Source organism: Meriones unguiculatus, chromosome 14 (assembly GCF_030254825.1).
Source record: "Meriones unguiculatus strain TT.TT164.6M chromosome 14, Bangor_MerUng_6.1, whole genome shotgun sequence".
NCBI lineage: Eukaryota > Metazoa > Chordata > Mammalia > Rodentia > Muridae > Meriones > Meriones unguiculatus.
In genome coordinates this window covers 80304987-80324913 of record NC_083361.1, presented here as the reverse complement: position 1 = coordinate 80324913, position 19927 = coordinate 80304987, and the positions used below count along the sequence as shown (strand labels likewise).

Genomic DNA, 19927 nt, shown 5'->3' with positions numbered 1-19927 from the left:
GAAACAAGCACAGATAACAGCATGTACAACTGCCTAGGTCATGTTAATGGTTTTAGTAATTTACTTAAAAGTGATGAGAACACATCAGAGGTTTAATCACATTGGCTACAGGGCAGAAAAACAGACTTTGGGGAAAATAAGAAGCAGAGAATTCAGCATTTAGGAGGAAATTGATGTCTTTCTGACACATAAATGATAGCAGCTTTGGAATACAGTGAAGACACTGGGGGTAAAAAGGGTAAAGAGACTGGGGGGGTGGGCATCTGCTTAAAAGAAAATGAACAGGCCTGACCTAGAAGGGCAAACAGAACTTCATTCAGGAGACTGCTGCATTTATCTTAGAGAGGAGAAATAGTTCACCGAGCCCTGGGTCTTAAAATTTTATCTAGTTTCAAGCTGTTTTCTCAGGAAAATTGGAATACCTGAACTTTTCATGTTGTTCAATTTCCTGAGCTGATCTTATTTACTTATTTCTTTTTTCTTTAATGTATATACATACAATGTCATCTTTCACATACAGTATCTGTGACATAGACCTTTAAGTGCTAATCTCATATCTACCTGCCTGTTCATGTTTGAACACTTATCTCTTTGCTTTCCTACAATCTAACAGCTACTCTCATAACCTGCCCAATCATTTTCAAAACTCCTGAAATATATATGTTACTGGCACACATAGCTGTTACAATTATAAGAGATACACTAGAATGTGGATTGGGCAAGAGGAATTTACACTTTCTGTCCCTTGGAAAGATCAATGTGACTTATAATTGATACTTAATCATAAGGGCTCTGGAATAGAGATACTTCTGTTATGGACCATCTTCAGGCTCCAGGATGATTTTCACCCTGCATCCCCCTAATCAGAACACCCAGTCATCACATCTTCTATAGAAAATGATAAAAAAAATTCATTGTATTTTCAAAACATAGAAGTTAATGACCTTCTTTCCAAATGCTGAAGACTTAGACAGTATGATACATAATTACCATCTCCCATAATTTACTATATTACAGCTCAAAGGTTTGCATTGCACATCTCTGTAATTACTCTCACATGTAATTACATTTACATAATACATGATTTTATTTACATAATGTCTAAGGTGTAGAGTCAGATTTTAGCAACTTTTTTTAAAAAAAAAACTCTTAAATGGGACACTGCGTAACTATATTTATTCATGGAGTAAAAAGCCCAAGTATATACTTATAAACATCAACACAAATATGTAATTATTAGTCTATCATGATTAAACAAATATGGAGAGATTTAGGGATTGATAATCAAGTAAGGACGAGGGTGGGGCTACAGCTGGGACACAACGTGAATTAATTGTAATAAATAAAAAATTATATTAAAAAAAGAAAAAAGTATACGTAAATTGAAAAGAGTCGAAAATGTTAGGGGATATGTTGTATCACCTAAAATAACCAAAATGGAAGACCTTCAGAATGGCAAGAGAAATGAAGTACATAATTTTTCCCCTAGAGCTGCAGATGTTCTAACTAGATTTGAGTGACACGCAGAATTAATGCACAGTTGAAAGAATTTTGCCATCAGACTCCTCCATCGAGGTCAAATGCTACACCTGTGATTTCCTGCACAATACTTTAAACTAGTATGTGGTCTCTCTTGTATAACCCTTTCCACTAGTAAGATTGAGATGATAAAGAGTCCTTTGAGCACCGCTAAGTGATCTAATAAAGTAACTGACACTTGAGTGCTTGTTATGTGGTAGGTGATCCGAAATATTCCTTCCAGTTCTTTCCTTGACAGAATTTTGTGAATATTTAGAGTGATTTTGCCATTTGGCCATCAAATAAATTGAATAAGATGATTTCATATATGAAGTTGATGTCCAAAGGTTTTTGACAATGTACTGTTTGAGAATATGCACTAACACATGTGGTAAGTTGAATGCAAATGGCCTCTATAGGTTCGTGGGGAGTGGCATGATTTGACAGGATGCAGACCTGTTCTCCTGTTGGAGTAGGTGTGACCATGCTGGAGGAAGTGTGTCACTGAGGAGGCAGGCCTTTGAGTTTTCTTTTCCTCAAGCTACAACCGCTGAGGCAGATGGTCTGTTTCTGATTCCTATGGATCAGGATGACGAACTGTTGGTTTCTCCAGCACACTGGAACATGCCTTCACATGGCCATTCTTCCTGACATGATGATAATGGACTAAACCTCTGAAGCTGTGAGCCGGCCCTGATTAAACGTTTTCCTTTGTAACAGTTGCCTCGGTCATGGTGTCTCCTCACAGCAACTGAAACCCTGTGTTTTGATCAAATCGACCCGCACACTCTTCTCTCCAACCTTTCCCGCACCTCTTGTCATCACTTTTTTCTCCTACTGCCTGGACTTATTTTTCTTTTAAAGTCAGAGTGTTTACATACTGTCCTCAGTGTATGAACATACATAGGGCTATTAGCAATTGATGGTTGCTGGGGCAGCAATAGTCAGTTCCCTCTAAATAATTTGATTGTTTGTTATTAATCTTCCAGTTTTTTAATTCAAACCCAGTTTTCACCATATGTTAACAGTCATTGAGCCACTTGGATACAAACCTATGCGTGTGCCTAGGGAATGTCTTTTTGAACTTCAAGAAGTATAATCACCTAAAATATGCATTCTGACTCCCATCATCAGATACTTGGACTCTTTGTACCTTGAAAGGTCTAAGGCTTTTTGTTTTCAACATGTAATGGTGCTGATGCTGCTGGCTGCTAGCTGCTAGAGAGCACATTTTGTGGACTAATGATGTAACTCATGTGAAACTGTGGGAAAATATAATAGGCATAAAAGTGGAAAGAGGCTACATGATCTGGAGTCATAGTTACTGCCCTAAGTTCTTAACTTGTTTTTATGGAAAATTCCAAACATCTCAGGAGCACATCTCAGTCTGTTGTGTCAGTGGAATAACTCGGGAATGCTACTCCTCTATTAACATCTATTCTTGTCTCGTAAAGACACTGAGATCAAGATAAGTCCATATTTTATTTTCTAAAGTTTCATTCAAAAACACATTCAAAGCAAACTCAGGAATGATTGCTGGTTGTAGAATTAAATGGACAAGTACAGTGTCTTCAATTTCATGCAGGTTAGATCTCGATAAAAGTTTTCCATATTGTATAATGACATGTAGGAAGTCAGAAGAAATAGGAGCAACCTTTAAAGCTCCAGTTTGAAGAAACTAGGTCTTTGTTGATTTCTACAGACACTTTACCATGGCTTGTAAGATTCTGATGTTTTGTTAAGCTGCCTAACATATTTTTACATTTAACATAGTTTACAAAACGAAACAGGTAAGCCGTTTCTACTTTATGTTATGTCTCCTTAATAATGTAAACAATTGCAGAATATAGGTAATATTTGGGTGCACTTGCTTTGTGTTACTAGAGTAACAATAGAGTTTGAGTCTGTAATATATTTCATAGGCAAATCCTTAGAAAGGCCCTTTAGAAAAGAGAAACTCCCTTCCTATAAATGTCCAACTTGTAGCAAGGAAAAATTATCCTACTGATGAGCCATGGTGAGGAAAGGAGGGAAGATCTTGGCTTTAAACCTGTCTCTAAATTTATGATTTCTTTATATATATATATATATTTTTATGATTTCTTTAGACTATAAAGAAAATCATGTGATCAGGGTGTGAGTAAATGTGGCATTAGGCTAATCTTCTGTTTACTAAAATGAAGAAAGAAGAAAGTCTTCTTTGAGAAATCCTTATTCAGGCTTCCACGTGTGTCTTTCCTTCGATCATCTTTCTTCCCTTTACCACTGTGATTAGTCATATAATAAATGTATGTATTTTACCCTCTTAATTAATTAAGTGGACAAAGCTATTAAAGCCTTATAGGAGAAACCCTGATCTACCCGTAGCACTTGTACTTTGTCCACCAAATGGGAAGGAAGATTATGTGTTTTTCCCATAAACATGAAGCTAGTGGTATACATTTTGAGACAATATTTCTTATTTATTTGTTTATATTTTTGCCTATTCAATGAGACCTTGTTTGAAAGTTTCAGCTGTTCGGATGAAATTAAATGGAGCTGAAATTTCATCACTATGGTAAGGAACATCATCATTACATATGTCAGAGTGGCGAGTTATAAGAGATGAAGTAGGACTGATGTCAAGATAGCTTTGAATCTCACTGTGGTACCTCCTCCTCAGTTAAGAGTAATACTAACCTCCTAATCTTGAATATTGACACCAGAGATGATGCACTGGAATCTGCTAAGTCTGTGCAGACGAGGCTTTAGTTGAGTAGATTACAACATGTCTGATGGTCTCAGGAAACTGAGATACAGTCATTCTTTACATATGTTGTCTGTTCGGGAGAACAATCTAATTCAAAGATCCTTTTGTTATGACTGCTCAAAAAAAATCAAATAAAAAGTAAGAGACTACTAGAAAAATCAACCAATGCAGACTGGCTTGTTTAATTATGGCATTCTTATCAGTTCATTGATAAAAGTACCTTTAAACATTTTTCATTGTCAAATTAAAAATATTAATGGAAAACACTAAATAATGAGCACAAGTATGAGTCAAATATAGCCAAAATATGGCAATATTTAGTGATTATAAACTGCATTTCAGCAACTAAATGTTACAAACTGATAATTATAGAATTATAGGCTAATAGTATATAAAGACCACATAATTTTAATATATTAAAAAATAATGATGATTCCTTCCTGGACTTTTAAAAATTCTTCTGCAGTTTTCAATTGGCATACGATTCTGATTATTCTACTTCTCTCTCCTGGCTGTCTCCTAGCATCATCTGTGAAGGCAGATAATACTTTACTAACACCTTAAAATTGTATAACCATTTTTCAGAGTTGACACTGACCTGTTTTCAAATATTCTCTCTTCCAAGCCACAGCATTTCACAACTTTAGCCAGTACCATTTTCACTGGACAGTAATGTTTATCTCATACCCCACCCCCACCCCACCCCACCCCACCCCCCAAAAAACAAAAGAACATGCATGCGAAGACTGTACTTGGCTTAACTGTGCTTCTAACCCCTACATTTTCAATTTCAGGGAAAGATCTGTGCCACTAATCCTTGCGACTCTCATTTCAACAGACAAGGCATTTAAACACTGATTAGAATAAGAAGCTGCTGTGGACTTTCAGCTTGTATCAAAGGGAAGAACAATGAACATCAGATTACCATGGGGAGTGCGGCTAGGGACATTGGGGCTGAGTATGTGATGATAGGGTAATTATTAGGTAGGCTACAACAAAAAGTAGAAGTCTTAACAAGTGCTTGTATGGTTTTTTTCCACAAAAGAAAGTTTTGCATTAGAAAAAAATAATAAAGATTTCTTCTAGCAATTGCCAAAATCATTTGCTTCAAGCTCCATTGTAAGAATATTTTAAAAGTTTGAGTGTGTAGTACATATGTTTAATTTCAAGTGGCTAATTTTTTAGCCTGGAAGCCATACCTGATTTGGTGGTTTCTTCTTCACCCCATGCAGTGAAAATCAATAGATTGATGTTTTGAGACAGCTACCTGGGGTGATCTGAAATGAAAAAAAAAAGACATTTTGAAATTAGGGAAAGAAACCTGCAAACTCTAATAATGGTAGTATCATAATAGGATGTTTTTCAGTCAATCAACATCAATTCCTATGTATCTGTAAACCAAGCCATTTCATGCTGACTCAAGAAACAAAAAGAAGAAAAGCAGTTTGATACTGAACTATACTTTTGAAATAAATAGATGCTAAATGAAATACAAGAGAAGATTTAACCATTTTTTTCTGGATGAATAGTTTGTAAATTATTTGAAAAAGAAAAATACATGAAAATGCTATTCATTACTGTAGTTAAGTAAATATTTCAGATATATCTCAAAAATTTTAGAACAGAAGTTGTGAGGAAAAGTGTAATTTGAATGGGGTTTAAAAGAAGGCCTCCCAGAAGTTCAGCTTTTGGAGGGTCTGTGAAAACAACTCGTTACAAACTGGAAACCATGTTTATATAAAGCAGCTGGCCCATGGAGAACATAGCAAACTTTATTATGTACACGTCTTATAAAACATGCATCTGACCCTAGCCTATCAGGTCTCACCAGGACTGGCTGCACTGTCTTACTCTGTGGCCTGGTAGGGCTGTTGCCTCCTCAGTGGGAGGTGATCAAAGAGCCAGCCATTGAGTTCATGTCAGAGACATTTCCTGTTCACCTTACTAGGGAACCCACTTAGAGATTGAGCTGCCATGGGCTACATCTGTGCATGGGTTCTAGATTATTTCTATGCATAGTCATTGTTGGTTGGACCCTGGGCCTACAATTTTTGGTTCTGCTGCTCTCTTTGTGGAGCTCCTGTCCCTTCCAGGTCTTTCTATCTAACCCTTCTTTCATAAGATTCCCTGCACTCAGCTCAAAGTTTGATTATAAGACTCAGCATCTGCTTTGATACACTGCTGGCAAATGGTAGGATCTAGAAATGATCATCCTGAGTGAGGTATCCCAGAAGCAGAAAGACACACATGGTATATACTCACTTATAAGTTGATATTTGACATATAATATTGGATAAATATACTAAAATCTGTACAACTAAAAAAGCTAAACAAGAAGGAAGACCCTGGGAAAGATGATCAATCCACAGTCAGAAAGGCAAACAGGATGGACAGTGGAAGAGGGAGAAAACAGGAAACAGCACAGGAGCCTACCACAGAGGGCCTCTGAAAGACTCTACCCAGCTACATCTTTGTAGGGGGCCTAGGTCCAGTTCATGCATGGTCCTTGGTTGATGCTTCAGTCTCCACAAGCTCCTGGTTAGTTAAAACTGTTGTTTTTCTTTTTCTTTCTTTCTTTTTAATTTTTTTATTACAGTCTATTCACTATGTATCTTGGCTGTAGCCCCTGCTTCATCTCCTGCTGCTCCCGACCCCCCTCCCTCTTTCCATGGTATGTCCCTCCCCTCATTGTACTGATACGGGAGGTCTTCCTCTCCTACTATCTGACCCTAGCCAATCAGGTCTCATCAGGACTGTCTGAATCCTCTTCTCTGTGGCCTAGAAAGGCCACCTTGCCAGGGGGGAGGTGATCAAAGAGCCAGCCACTGAGTTCTTGTCAGAGACAGTCTCTGTTCCCATTACTATGGAACCCCCATAGAGACTGAGCTGCCAATGGGCTACATCTGAGCAGGGGATCTAGGTCCTCTCCATGCATGGTCCTCCGTTGATTCACCAGTCTCTATAGCCCCACTGTGCCCAGACATTTTGGCTCTATGTCTCCTTGTGGAGCTCCTGTCCTATCCAGGACTTTCTAACTGCCCCTTCTTCCATAAAATTCTCTGCACTCTGCCCAAAGTTTGGCTATGACTTGAAATACCCAGGTTGCAAGTCTGCAAATGACCAACAGGGTGAGTCTGATGTAAAACATAAGAGGGTCCTTTATTACAAACTCACAGCTGGGTGGCTGCCCTTTACAAGAACAAAGGGGCAAGTGACCCCCAACTCCTGGAGAACAGGGCTTTTTTGTTTATTTGTTATTTTTTAAAATTTTTTATTTAACTTTTATTAATTACACTTTATTCACTTTGTATCCCCCATAAGCCCCTCCCTCCTCCCCTCCCGATCCCACCCTCCCTTCCCTTCTTCACGCATGCCCCTCCCCATTCCACTGAGAGGGGAGATCCTCCTCTCCTTCCTTCTGATCTTAGTCTATCAGATCTCCTCAGGAGTGGCTGCTTTGTCATCTTTTGTGGCCTGGTAAGGCTGCTCCCCCCTCAGGGGGAGGTGATCAAAGAGCAGGCCAATCAGATTATGTCAGAGGCAGTCCCTCTTCACATTACTATGTATCCCACTTGAAAACTGAACTGCCATGGGCTACATCTGTGCAGAGGTTCTAGGTTATCTCCATGAATAGTCCTTAGTTGGAGTATGAGTCTCTGGGAAGTTCCCTGTGTTCAAATTTTCTTGTTCTGTTGCTCTCCTTGTGGAGTTCCTGTCCTCTCCAGCTCTTACTATTTCCCACTTCTTACATAAGATTCCATTCCATTCTGCCCAACAGTTGGCCATCAGGCTCAGCATCTGCTTTGATAGTCTGCAGGGCAGAGGCTTTCAGAGGCCCTCTGTGGCAGGTTCCTAGGTTGTTTCCTGTTTTCTTCCTCAGGATCCAGCCATACCACTCCTAGGCATATATCCAAAAAAGGCTCAAGTACACAATAAGGACATTTGCTCAATCATGTTTGTAGCAGCTTTATTTGTAATAGCCAGAAGCTGGAAACAACCCAGATGCCCCTCAACTGAAGAATGGATGCAGAATTGTGGTACATCTACACAATGGAATATTACTCAGCAATGAAAAAAATAAGGAAATCATGAAATTTTCAGGTAAATGGTGGGACCTGGAAAGGATCATCCTGAGTGAGTTGTCCCAGAAGCAAAAAGACACACGTGGTATATACTCACTCATATAGACATACAACATAGGATAAACCCACTAAAATCTGCACATCTAAAGAAACTAAGCAAGAGAGAGGACCCTGACTAAAATACTCAATCCCCATCCCAAAAGGCAAAGAGGATGGACATCAGGAGAACAGGGTTTTTAAAGAGACAAAACTCAAGCAGAGATGTGTAAGTCTTGGCATTACAGGATTGGGTGAAAGGGTCTCTAGCAGAGCTGACCTTTAAAATGATTGGTTTGTTTTTAGGTGCCAAGTCTGCAAATTGTCTGGCTTGGCTACCTGGGGGACACCTGACCCCCAGTACTGCCCTGTTAAGTGTAGGTTAGGCTGTAGCAAGGGGGAGGGAGAGTAACCACATTCCATGAGCTTTCTGAGGGGCTACTTGACCCTAGTCACACCCTAAGGTTAATCTGGGTGGGGGACTGTTGCTGGACCCTGCTCTGAAAGGACTGTGATCTAGTGATTTTGCTCCAGTCCCAGGAATTAACTCTAGTTTTTGAACCTGTCAGAGTCTCAGCATCTGCTTTGCTACCCTGCTGGGTAGAGTCTTTCAGAGGCCCTCTGTGGTAGACTTCTGTCTTGTTCCCTGTCTTCTCCCACTTTTGAAGTCTATCCTGTTTGCTAGTCTGAATGTGAATTAAGCATCTCCATTCAACTAGGATATTTGCTCAACTGTGTTCATAGCAGCTTTGTTTTCAATAACCAGAGTCTGGGAACAACCCAGATATCCCTCAACCAAGAAATGGATACAGAAATTGTGGTATATATACACAACGGAATACTATTCAGCAATTAAAAACAAGAAAATCATGAAACTTGCAGGCAAATAGATAGAGCTAGAAAAGATCATCCTGACTGAAGTAATCCAGAAGCAGAAAAGACACATGTGGTGTATACTCACTATAAGTGGATATTAGCCATATAATATAGGATAAACAAACTGAAATCTGTAGTTCTAAAGAAGCTAAACAACAAGGAGGGCTTTGTTGTTTTTCTTGTGGAGCTTCTGACACTTCTGGGTCCTTTTCTCTTTCCTCCCACTATCCCCAGTAAGACTCCCTACATATCATCCATGTTTGGCTGTTAGTCTGAGTATCTATTTTGAGGCCCTGCTGGGTAGAGTCTCTCAGAGGACAACTCTGACAGCATCCTGTCTGCAAGCTTAGCGGGGTACTGTTCATAGTGTCAGAGGCTGACACTCTCTGATAGGGTAGGTCTTTGGTTGGGCCAGGCATCCTTGGGCATTCTCTCAGTCTCTACTCTATCTTCTCTGTCTTTAACAGATGCAGATCTTAATCACTTAGTCAAAAACAGTATTCTCATGAGAATTATTCAGCATTACATCAGAAAGGCTTGCCTCCCCAGTCAAATCCAAAACCTTCTGTGATGCAAAAGGCATTGATAAGTTGCCATGTGCTTTTACATTTGTTGAAACTGGAACTGTGGAGTCAAATAAGGCTCTCTTATCACAGATACCAACATATTCATTGCAAAAATATGTCCTCTATGATGTCCTGTCCTGGGACATTTTGTCCACCTGTACTTATAACAGATAAAGAAGAACATCAAACAGCTAAGGATATTAGAAAATTTGTACTCCTGAAGCTGTCTAGAAGGTAAACTCTTCTAAGAGAATTCATATTTTTTAACCCATGGTATAAAAATACCTACAATGAGAATTAGAAGTTGGAAGCTCATCTGTGGAGAAACACTCTGCTCTGCCTGGAAATTTCTCTGTCAGGAAAGCCAATGTGAATTCTGCAGCAGGGTTTCCCTGTCATTTCAGTACATGTTTATAACACTTGCTCATTTCCCCTACTGGGTTCTGCCAATCATTTCCACTAGATGCTGTAAGTTCCTGACTTGATGACATTTTGATGTCTATCTCCTGTGACTTTCATGGTTTCTACTTATTATTTTACTGTTGCTTGCCATGTACTTAATATGTACACTCATTGTAACTTGAAGGCACAGCTAAAGTAGACCATATATAACTTTGGAGTTAATGTAAAAAATGAATTTCAGTAGATGAACTGATCATCTTGGTAACTACTGAGCCTCATTTCTCAAAGAGAGATGTTTATGATGTGTAGAATTGCACATGTCGTTTTCAAGGTTTCTGCTTGCCTTTCAGCTTACAGGGTAAGAAATAAGTAAAGTGTGATTATCTATAAAATCATGTGAGTTTAAGATAAATTACAGATTCTAGTTCTGTTTCATGCTTTGGACCATTTATTGCACCTGAGTGAATGTGGCTCCTATTTTTTTGTTTGTTTCTTCTCTATATGTCTCTAATTGTTCCTGTACATGGGCAGGTATAGTCTTCTGTATTTCTTTGAGAGCTCTGTTCATTTCCTCTTTTTGTTCCTCTAATAATTGCATAAGCATAACCTTAAAGTCATTTTCCTGTGTTTCCGCTGAGGGCACAGGGGTCTTTCACAAGACTGTTTCTCCAACCAAGGACCATGTATGGATATAACCTAGAACCCCTGCTCGGATATAGCTCATGGTAGCTCAGTGTCCAAATGGGTTCTCTAATAAGGGGAACAGGGACTATTTCTGACATGAACTCAATAGTGAGCTCTTCCATTCCACTCCCACGAGGGAAGAGCAGCCTGGCTAGGCCACAGAAGAGGACATTGCAGCCAGTCCTGAGGAGACTCGATAAGCTAGGGTCAGATGGAGGGGGAGGAGGTCCTCCCCATTAGTGGACTTGGAAAGGGGCAGGGAGAAGACGAGGGAGGAAGGGTGGGATTGGGTTTAAGGAATGAGGGAGGGGGCTATGGCTGGGATCCAAAGTAAATAACCTGTGATTAATATAAAAAGTAAAAAAAATTAAAAAAGGATAAATTATAGGTTATTTGAACTGTTTGTTATTTAACTGTTTGTGAATGTCCGTAATAAGTAAATTTCTATAAGCATAAACAGTTTTGATTTTAGGCTTACATTTTATTAGAAATTGCCATGAAAATTCAGAATGTAGCTGTCCTTACATAGAATTCAATATTAATCAGACACTGACAGATAATTTTGATTCAGTAGAAATAGTGTGAATTGAAATAATGACAACCAACATTACAAATACCTGCATGACTGTGGAGAAAGCTTTCATCCCCTGAGTATTTGCCTTCCAAGTATGTTAGAAAGACTAGGGAGATGGCTTAGTGGGGAAGAATACTGGCAAGCAAAGCATGAGGAGTTGATTTTCCATCCCAGGACCACTGTGAAAGTGGTCGACACACATGTAATCCCAGCTCAGTGGCAGTGTGGAAGATGGACAGGTCACCCTGGCTTGCTGGCAGCCAGCCCATCTTCAGGTTCAGCAGGAGAGCATAGTACAGTATAGAGAATATAGTATATGGTGACAGAACAGGACACCCAACACCCCCCTTCCAGGTAAGCTCACCTTGTACACAGGGACTCATATCACATACCCAACCCCCCATCAGGTATGAATGAAAACAAGACAATGTAGAGAGACTTTAGGAGACTATCTGGCATGCGGTAAAGGGATCCATGATCACAATGGTAGTGGTTAGTATTTTTGCTGAGTAGTTTTGAATATTGTACACGTTTAATCCTTCACTTGGTTGCTTAATTTTAAGTTACTCTATGCTAGTGAATGAGGATGTAATAAAAAATGAGATGCTAGCACCCCTGATATGTTTTAATTCTGGTTGTCAAAGAGCATATACATGATTTATTAAAAAAAAATAGTAAAATGTCTGCGATCCCAATGACTTCTGTGTTTGGCTTTAAGAAGCCTATTAACAAAGTTATTTTTTTTCTATCTTCAAACCATTCCATTTTAACATTTCTATTTGAATAGCAACTTGGTTTGTGGTTGTGGAAACCACTTAAGGTAATTTCCAATGCATCTAAGCACTCTGATGCTGTCAAAGTATCTTGAACATTATTCATGGTTTGAGCCAAGAAAATCAATTTGAAAAAAATCCAATCCAAAGAAACAGTGGTTACAGATGATCAATAAAATATGAAACAATGAAATTAAAATCATATTTGTTTCTCAGTTTTTTGAATTGGCAATAGTTTCTGGTACCTAGTGAATACCTAACGGAATTAACAAATGAAGAATGCTATTATCAAGTCACAGTAAGATATTTGTATAAGTATGTGCTCAACTACAAAATTAAGCATGATAATGAAATTATTTTTATAATCTTCATTTAATATTAATTATAGTTATGTTTGTAATTGGATTAAAATATTTTGGCAGCTGTAGCTGTTTTCAGAAGATACCAAAACGTAAATGAAGACTCTTTTATCTTATGTGGGACAGTATAATTCTTTGATTTTTTTTATAATTTTTACAAATCATATTTATAAAATCATATTTATATAGTTTATAATAATTTGGAGGTAATAGTATACTGTGAGAGGAAGGACTACAAGAATGAGAAATGACAATAAGGAGGTTATAAAAGAGAGCCATTCCTACAACTTCCCAAACAGTTAGTGAGGTAGAATCAAATCATGAGCTACATGGCGTATTTTTGTGTGTGTGAGAGCATGTGCTGTCTCCATGCCAACGAGTATACAGTTTAAGAAGGGTTTTCCAGGAGCTGGAAAGATGGCTCAGTGGTTAAGGACTAACTGCTCTTCCAGAGAGCCTGGGCTCTGTCCAGCACTGACATGGTAAGCTCACCCTGTGTGTAACTCCATTTCCAGGGAATCTCACACCCTCTTCCACTAGCATCAGGCTTGTGGTACACAGACCTGCATGTAGGCAAAACAGCAATACAGATTTTCACAAAAGATGGGTTTTTAAATTTTATCCTTCATGAAATGCAGAGAAATCTTGGAGAGGGATTCAGAAGAAATGAATCTCATAAACAGCCACAGTGAGGGCTGTTGTATGGCACATGTGTCATTGGGGAAAGTGTTTGCTATGAAAGTGTAAAGACCCAAGTTCAGTTCCTCAAAACTCAGAAAAAGCTGGATGGCTCAGCATGGATACGTAATTTCATGTTCATGTGGAAGGCATAGAAAAGAGAAGCCACAGAAGCTGAAAGGCCAGTTTTCCTGATACACACAGTGACTGAAAATCAGACCTTGTCTAAAATAAGGTAGAAGGGAGACAAAAAGACAGAGACTCAACAAGTATGATGGAATTATTCATACAATTTTAAATATGTTAATTCCCATGTCTGAGGTCAAATGAAAGTCCTTTCTTCCTAATCCTGTTCAATTTTTCTCTGTGCACTCTCTCTCTTACCTTGTTTATGCTCTTTAGCAACTTTGGCTGTCTATTCTATTTCTCCTTCTGAGTGAGATTTAAGCGCTATCTCTTGGATCATCCTTGCTACTTATTTTCTTTGAGTTTCTGAACTGTAGTTTGTCCTGTACTATATGGCTAAAATCCCCTTATAAGTGAGTACATATCATATATGTCTTTCTAGGTCTGGGGTATCTCACTCAGAATGACATATCTAGTTCCATTCATTTGCCTGAACTTTTCATGAATTCCTTGTTTTTAATAGCTGAGTGGTGGAGACCAGACCTGGTGAGAGTGGAAGAGGGAGGACAGAGGACCTACAGAGAGATGAGAAATTGTGGGTGGAGACATTTCTATGACAAGCTGGTGACCTAAGACAGGATGAGCTTCAGACTCCAGCTGAGACTGCAAGCAACAGAAGTCATGGAGACCAAAGAAGACACCCTCTAACTAGACAGGACTCCTAGTGGAGGAAGGATATCATCAAACCACCCACAAAAACTTCGATCCAAAATTAATCTGCCTACAAGACATGCAGTACTAAAGATAGAGTAGCCATTGAGGGAATATCCAACCAAAAATGCCTGGCCCAACCTGAGACCCACCCCATGGAAGAGAGCTAACCCCTGACACTATCAGTGATATTCTGCTATGCTCAAAGACAAGAGCCCAGCATAGCTGTTCTATGAGAGATTCCACCCAGTAGCAGATCAAAAGAGATGCTGAAGCTCTCAGCCAAACATTGGGCAAAGCATGGGTAGTCTTATGAAACATGGGAGGAAATACAGAAGGACCTGGAGGTGCCAGGAGCTCCACCAGAAGCCTAACAAAGCCAAATAAACAGGGTCCAGGGCTTGCAGAGATGGAAACACCAACCAAGGACCATGCATATGCACAGGGAACCTAGGCCTCCTCCACATATGTAGAAGAAGGGCATTACAGGCTTCTTGTATTTTCCCTAGTAAGGTGAGCAAGGGTTGTCTCTAACGTAGATTTTGATGCCTATTTTCTGATTACTCCCTGCTGGTGGGGCTGCTCCCTTTAACTGAGGAATAGGAGAGAGAGAAGGGAGAAAGAGGAAGTACAGAGAGGAGGGACTAGGCTACAAGTTGAGTGTGAAGTAAATAAATAATTTTTTTTAAATGTCAGGAAGAGCTTGAAAAATATAATGTAAGTACATTGAGACAGAGGACAGAACTATTGTCAAGATTATCTGGGAAGGTTCAAATGTGTTCCAAAGTTTCTTTTAATTTAAAGATGGAGTTAAGTTACAAAGTTCCCAGAAGAAATGGAAGCTGTCATGCTGCTGGCAGAAGAACTGTGAACAAAGTGAGAAGCCTAGTAAAGCAAGGGAAATGGTTTCTCCACTGAGGTCTCCTTTGGAATGAAGTCCTGCTTGAACTGATTTGTCTCATCAAGATCTTCATTATACTAAGATACTTAACAGCTGATTAAGACACCAATATGTGTCAATCCATTACAAAAATAGCAAAACACTAACGTGCTCACTGTAGTACAATATTTTTCTTTCAAATTGAAACCATGTACACATTTTCAACAGATGGCTAAAAAACAAGAAAAAAATCAAATAATTAATTTGTATGGTAGAGCAGAGGAAGGTAAGATATTAAACCTTACCTAGAAATTGATGAAAGGTGATGCCATGTGAAATGAGATCCTGATTAAAGACAACGGAAAGTTAGGGAGGTGAGAGATGAAACCAACATTGTCTTCTGACTTCAACATATATGTACCCACCCACCCCCACACAGACATATGCATAATGCATACTCTCTCTCAAACACACATGCACACAGAGAGAGAAAGAGACAGAGAGAGACCGAGGTTTAAAATACTACAATGGCATTGTTCATGCAATATAAATTATATTCCGCCAAAATAAAACAATGGATGAAGATTGCACAGGAATAATTACATTTTACTTTGAACTTTTTTGAACAATTTCTGTACAATGCTAAACCGCTTTTGTTTGTTTCTGATCAAAAGATGATGATGGTGATGATTATAACAACTTTAATTAAGCCGTTAGCTACACTTTTCTTTTTCAGCTTAATGTCATTAAGGGTCTTTTTCATCTTAGAGAACTATAATAAGTTAAAATATGTCTAAATAAAATATTCATTACTGAATGTGATTCTGACCATTGGCCAATGTCTTTCTTAATGCAAATATTGTATTGGCTCTAATAAAAATAGTTGTGATTCTGTCTGTGTTTCACAGTATGAAGAATTAAACTTGGAGCCTTATACATGCTAGGTCAGCGTGCTACCTCTGAATAGCTGTGCCTCTATAATTTTGTATTTAAAGAAGAGATCACATATGTCCTCTTTCAAGTCTTGAAATAATTATTCATGGGTCAAAAATGCATTGGTAAAAATTTGACTGCTTTTGCTGTATTTTTCTTTTATTTGGACATGTTCCTGAGAGAAAAAAAAATATAATAGCATTTTCTTTTTTTAATAAAAAGAAGGCCCTGGTCACCTTTCAGTATTTTGCTACTATTGCAAAGATATCATTCTAATTTCAACAGACAGCTGTAATGAATAATGGCAAATCAGTAATGGAAGCTTTTAGCAGGGCCTCAGTAAGTTATCAAAACTTAAAATATTCAGGAAAGAGTCACCCTGAAAATAAGAATTACACAAAATTACACAATGTTCCACCTAATATTTTAGCTTGGATGCTGACTTCTAACATGGTGCAATTATTAAGAAAACACATCAGGTTCAGAGACCTCTAATTAATCTCTTCAGCAGCTATGGCAGGGCAGATTATTCCTGAAACCTGCATCTGGAGGAGACTTCCCTCCACTTCCTCTATCAGTGTGGAACAGCAGTGACCCCAGGGATCTAAACCCATTACCGGAGTTTTACAGTACAGTTCATGCTCATTGCATGCCCTCCTTGTGCTTGGGGGCATTAAATATTTAACTAACTGTGACCATCGTGGTGTGGAGAGAGAAGCAGCTTTAAGTGCACATTTTCTTTTACACAATATTGAAGAACAAATATAACATTTAAAAAAGTCTGTGTCCGTAAGTTGAGGTAGAACAAATGGTCAAGGAAAAAAAATACAATTCATAGTTAGTTCCTGTAAATGAATTAGGTTACAAATCTTTCTAAATATATGTATGCATCATATCCTACAGTAGCTACAGTAAAATGTATTGTAGGCATTAATGCTACCATTAAGTTTTAATGTGCACAATGAGGCTGACAAAGTATGTTTCCATACCTTGAGATCAGACTAGAGAAGGCAAAAGATTTTCAATCCTGAATTTTTTTTTGCTCACATGTGTTATATTTAAGAAACCCCTGGAATTAGGCGGGTGTTGGCACCATGGGGTTTTACATTATAATATGGCATACATTTCACACATTAACATAATTAAGGAAAAACAGACTAATGGAAGGTGAAAAGCTCTTCTTTTCATCAGAAGAATAAAATGGCACCGAGAAGAACAAGCTAACGCCCCCAAGTTTAAGTCCAAACAATTTGCGAGTGTGTGTGGCTATGCAGGTTGTGGGGTGCAGAGTCTGTAAGGTACATTGCATTGGTGCACACGTATATGGACACCAGAGGTTCACACATTGGTGTCCTTCTCAGTCACTCAGTCACTCACCAGCTTATTTTTTGATGCAAGGTCCCTCACTGAACCTGGAGCTCAAAGACTGGTTGACATTACCTGCCTGAGAGCTCCAATATCCAACTCTCAATCTTCACATCTTGTTTCCTGCCAATGCTGAGATTATAGACACACACTGGCCTAGTAATTGGGAGGGTATTATGGAAGTATTAGGATCCTAACTTAAATCTTCATGATTGCCATACAGTTCTTTTGAGTTGCTACTGAGGAACTTCTCCAGTATTGTTTTTTTAATTTAGGTGTTTTAGAATGTGCTTTGGGTCACAAAGGTGACCTATGATTTGCTCTACAGTGTTCATAAGAATAATGACTACGAGGGAAAAGATGGCTTAGAGGTTACGGATAGTTATTGCTATTGCAGAGGAACTGGTTAGGTTCCCAGCATCCATAGTCAGACATCACCATCCATAACTCCTGTTTCAATCAATCACAAACCCAGATGCCTTTGTCTAACCTTCATGGGCACCAGACTCATGTGATACACTTACACTTTCACCACGTGCAGACAATATATACACATCTAAAAGTTAGAATAGTGGCTATCAAGAGAAACAAAACATTGGTAGGTGTGAATCTTGGATTTGTTAGATTAAATTAAAATGACTATCCTATTCTATGTAATAAATTATGTTTTATTAATTTGTCACTAAGCATTGTTTAAGACATTTTTAAAAGATTTATTTATTCATTTATTAATTATGTATACAGTGTTCTGCCTGCACGTGATTCCATTGTAGATGGTCATGAACCACCATGTGGTTGCTTGAAATTGAACTCAGAACCTCTGGGAAAGCAACCAGTGCTCTTAACCTCTGGCCCTCTCTCCTGGCCTTGTTTTGTACATTTTTATTGAGTATGAACAACATACTACACAATTATTCTGACTGCTTGATTCTTCATCTTCACTACAATTGAAGATTAATGCCGATAAAATTTTGTATAATTTAAACATTTTTTTTGAGGTTGTAATTACAACACTTCCATTCTTTTATTTCCGCCATCCAAACTCTCCAATGTATTTCCAATGTGCTTTCATGGCCTACTTTTCTTTAATTGCTCTCATACAATGTGTGTGTATTCATTCGCATACATACACACACACACACACACACACACACACACACACACACACACATAGATAGATAGATATTACCTGCTCAGTCGGTATATTGTTACTTGTATGTGTGTTTTCAGGACTCATAATTTGGTATTGTATAACCAAAAAGTGTCAAGTGTGCTTTCCCAAAGGAAGACTATTTATTCTGCTGTTAGGATTCTTGAATTGCCTATAGTTCTTTTTTTTTGGGGGGGGGTATATTAACATCTGTTTTACTCCTCAAAAGAGTTGAACAAGGAAGTTAAACTCTTGTCCATTTTTTCTGTTACACAAAGTCTCCAAGAGGCTGGGAAAGTCACACGTTAAGCACATGACAGTGTACACATGACAGACCCCTGTGCTCTTGCTCTAAATATATGTTACTCCTACCTACTTTGCTTTTCTTTAAATTTTATTAGTTCTTTTTCTTATACATGCTTTTAAAATTTAATTTTTTTTTATTAGTTACATTTTATTGCCTGTAGTTCGTTGTCCTGTGTTTGACACATTTTAGGACGTATATTGGTGTAGTTCTTGTTCGCTTCATATTCAGGCAACCACAATGGGAAAAGAAGGGTTTTTTTTTTTTTTAATTTTTGAACGTAAGTAGTATTTTTTATTTTTTATTAATTACACTTTATTCACTTTGTATCCCCCATAAGCCCCTCCCTCCTCCCCTCCCGATCCCACCCTCCCTTCCTTTCTTCACGCATGCCCCTCCCCAAGTCCACTGATACAGGAGGTCCTCCTCTCCTTTCTGATCTTAGTCTATCAGATCTCCTCAGGAGTGGCTGCACTGTCATCTTCTGTGGCCTGGTAAGGCTGCTCTTCCCTCAGGGGGAGATGATCCAAGAACAGGCCAATCAGATTATGTCAGAGGCAGTCCCTCTTCCTATTACTATGTAACCCACTTGGACACTGAACTGCCATGGGCTACATCTGTGCAGGGGTTCTAGGTTATCTCCATGCACAGTCCTTGGTTAAAAATTTTAAAACTTCATTTATCATTGCTTATTGACAGTACTTATATATTGATGATATATAACATGAATCTTTAATCCATGTATACATCGGACACCAGTCAATCAATCACCTTTTATTTTTTGCTATCATATTCTTCTCTAAGTACCTTGAGCTATGTATGTATTGATGAGCATGTCTATTCTTCCTTCCCACAGAGTACAGAAATTAGTTCTCTCAAACAATAATGTACCCGTTGATTGATTCATTTCTCCTCTTCCTTTTCCTTCTCCCTTCCAGTCTCTGGTTAATTAGTATAATTCATTTCAGATCTGTCAATGTAATGGATGTGTCTGATTCTTTTCATGGCTTAAAACCGTGCAATTGTAGGTATATACCATGTCTTGATCATTCAACTGCCAGCAGATCTTTAGGCGGATTTCATAGCTATACTATTGGGAAGAGTGCTGCAACAGACAAAGTGTATTGTGGTTTTTACCTGTTCATTTCATCCCTTTGGGAT

The 19927-nt window shown here is 38.5% G+C and overlaps 1 long non-coding RNA gene across 1 annotated transcript in view; it reads right to left on the bottom strand.

The window, feature by feature from the left end:
• LOC132647262 (uncharacterized) overlaps positions 1-19927 on the bottom strand; it is a 2298480-nt gene that overhangs the window by 1606505 nt on the left and 672048 nt on the right. The window contains exon 3 of the long non-coding RNA XR_009585629.1: positions 5467-5544. This is a non-coding gene — a long non-coding RNA (uncharacterized LOC132647262). The remainder of the gene's footprint in view (positions 1-5466; positions 5545-19927) is intronic.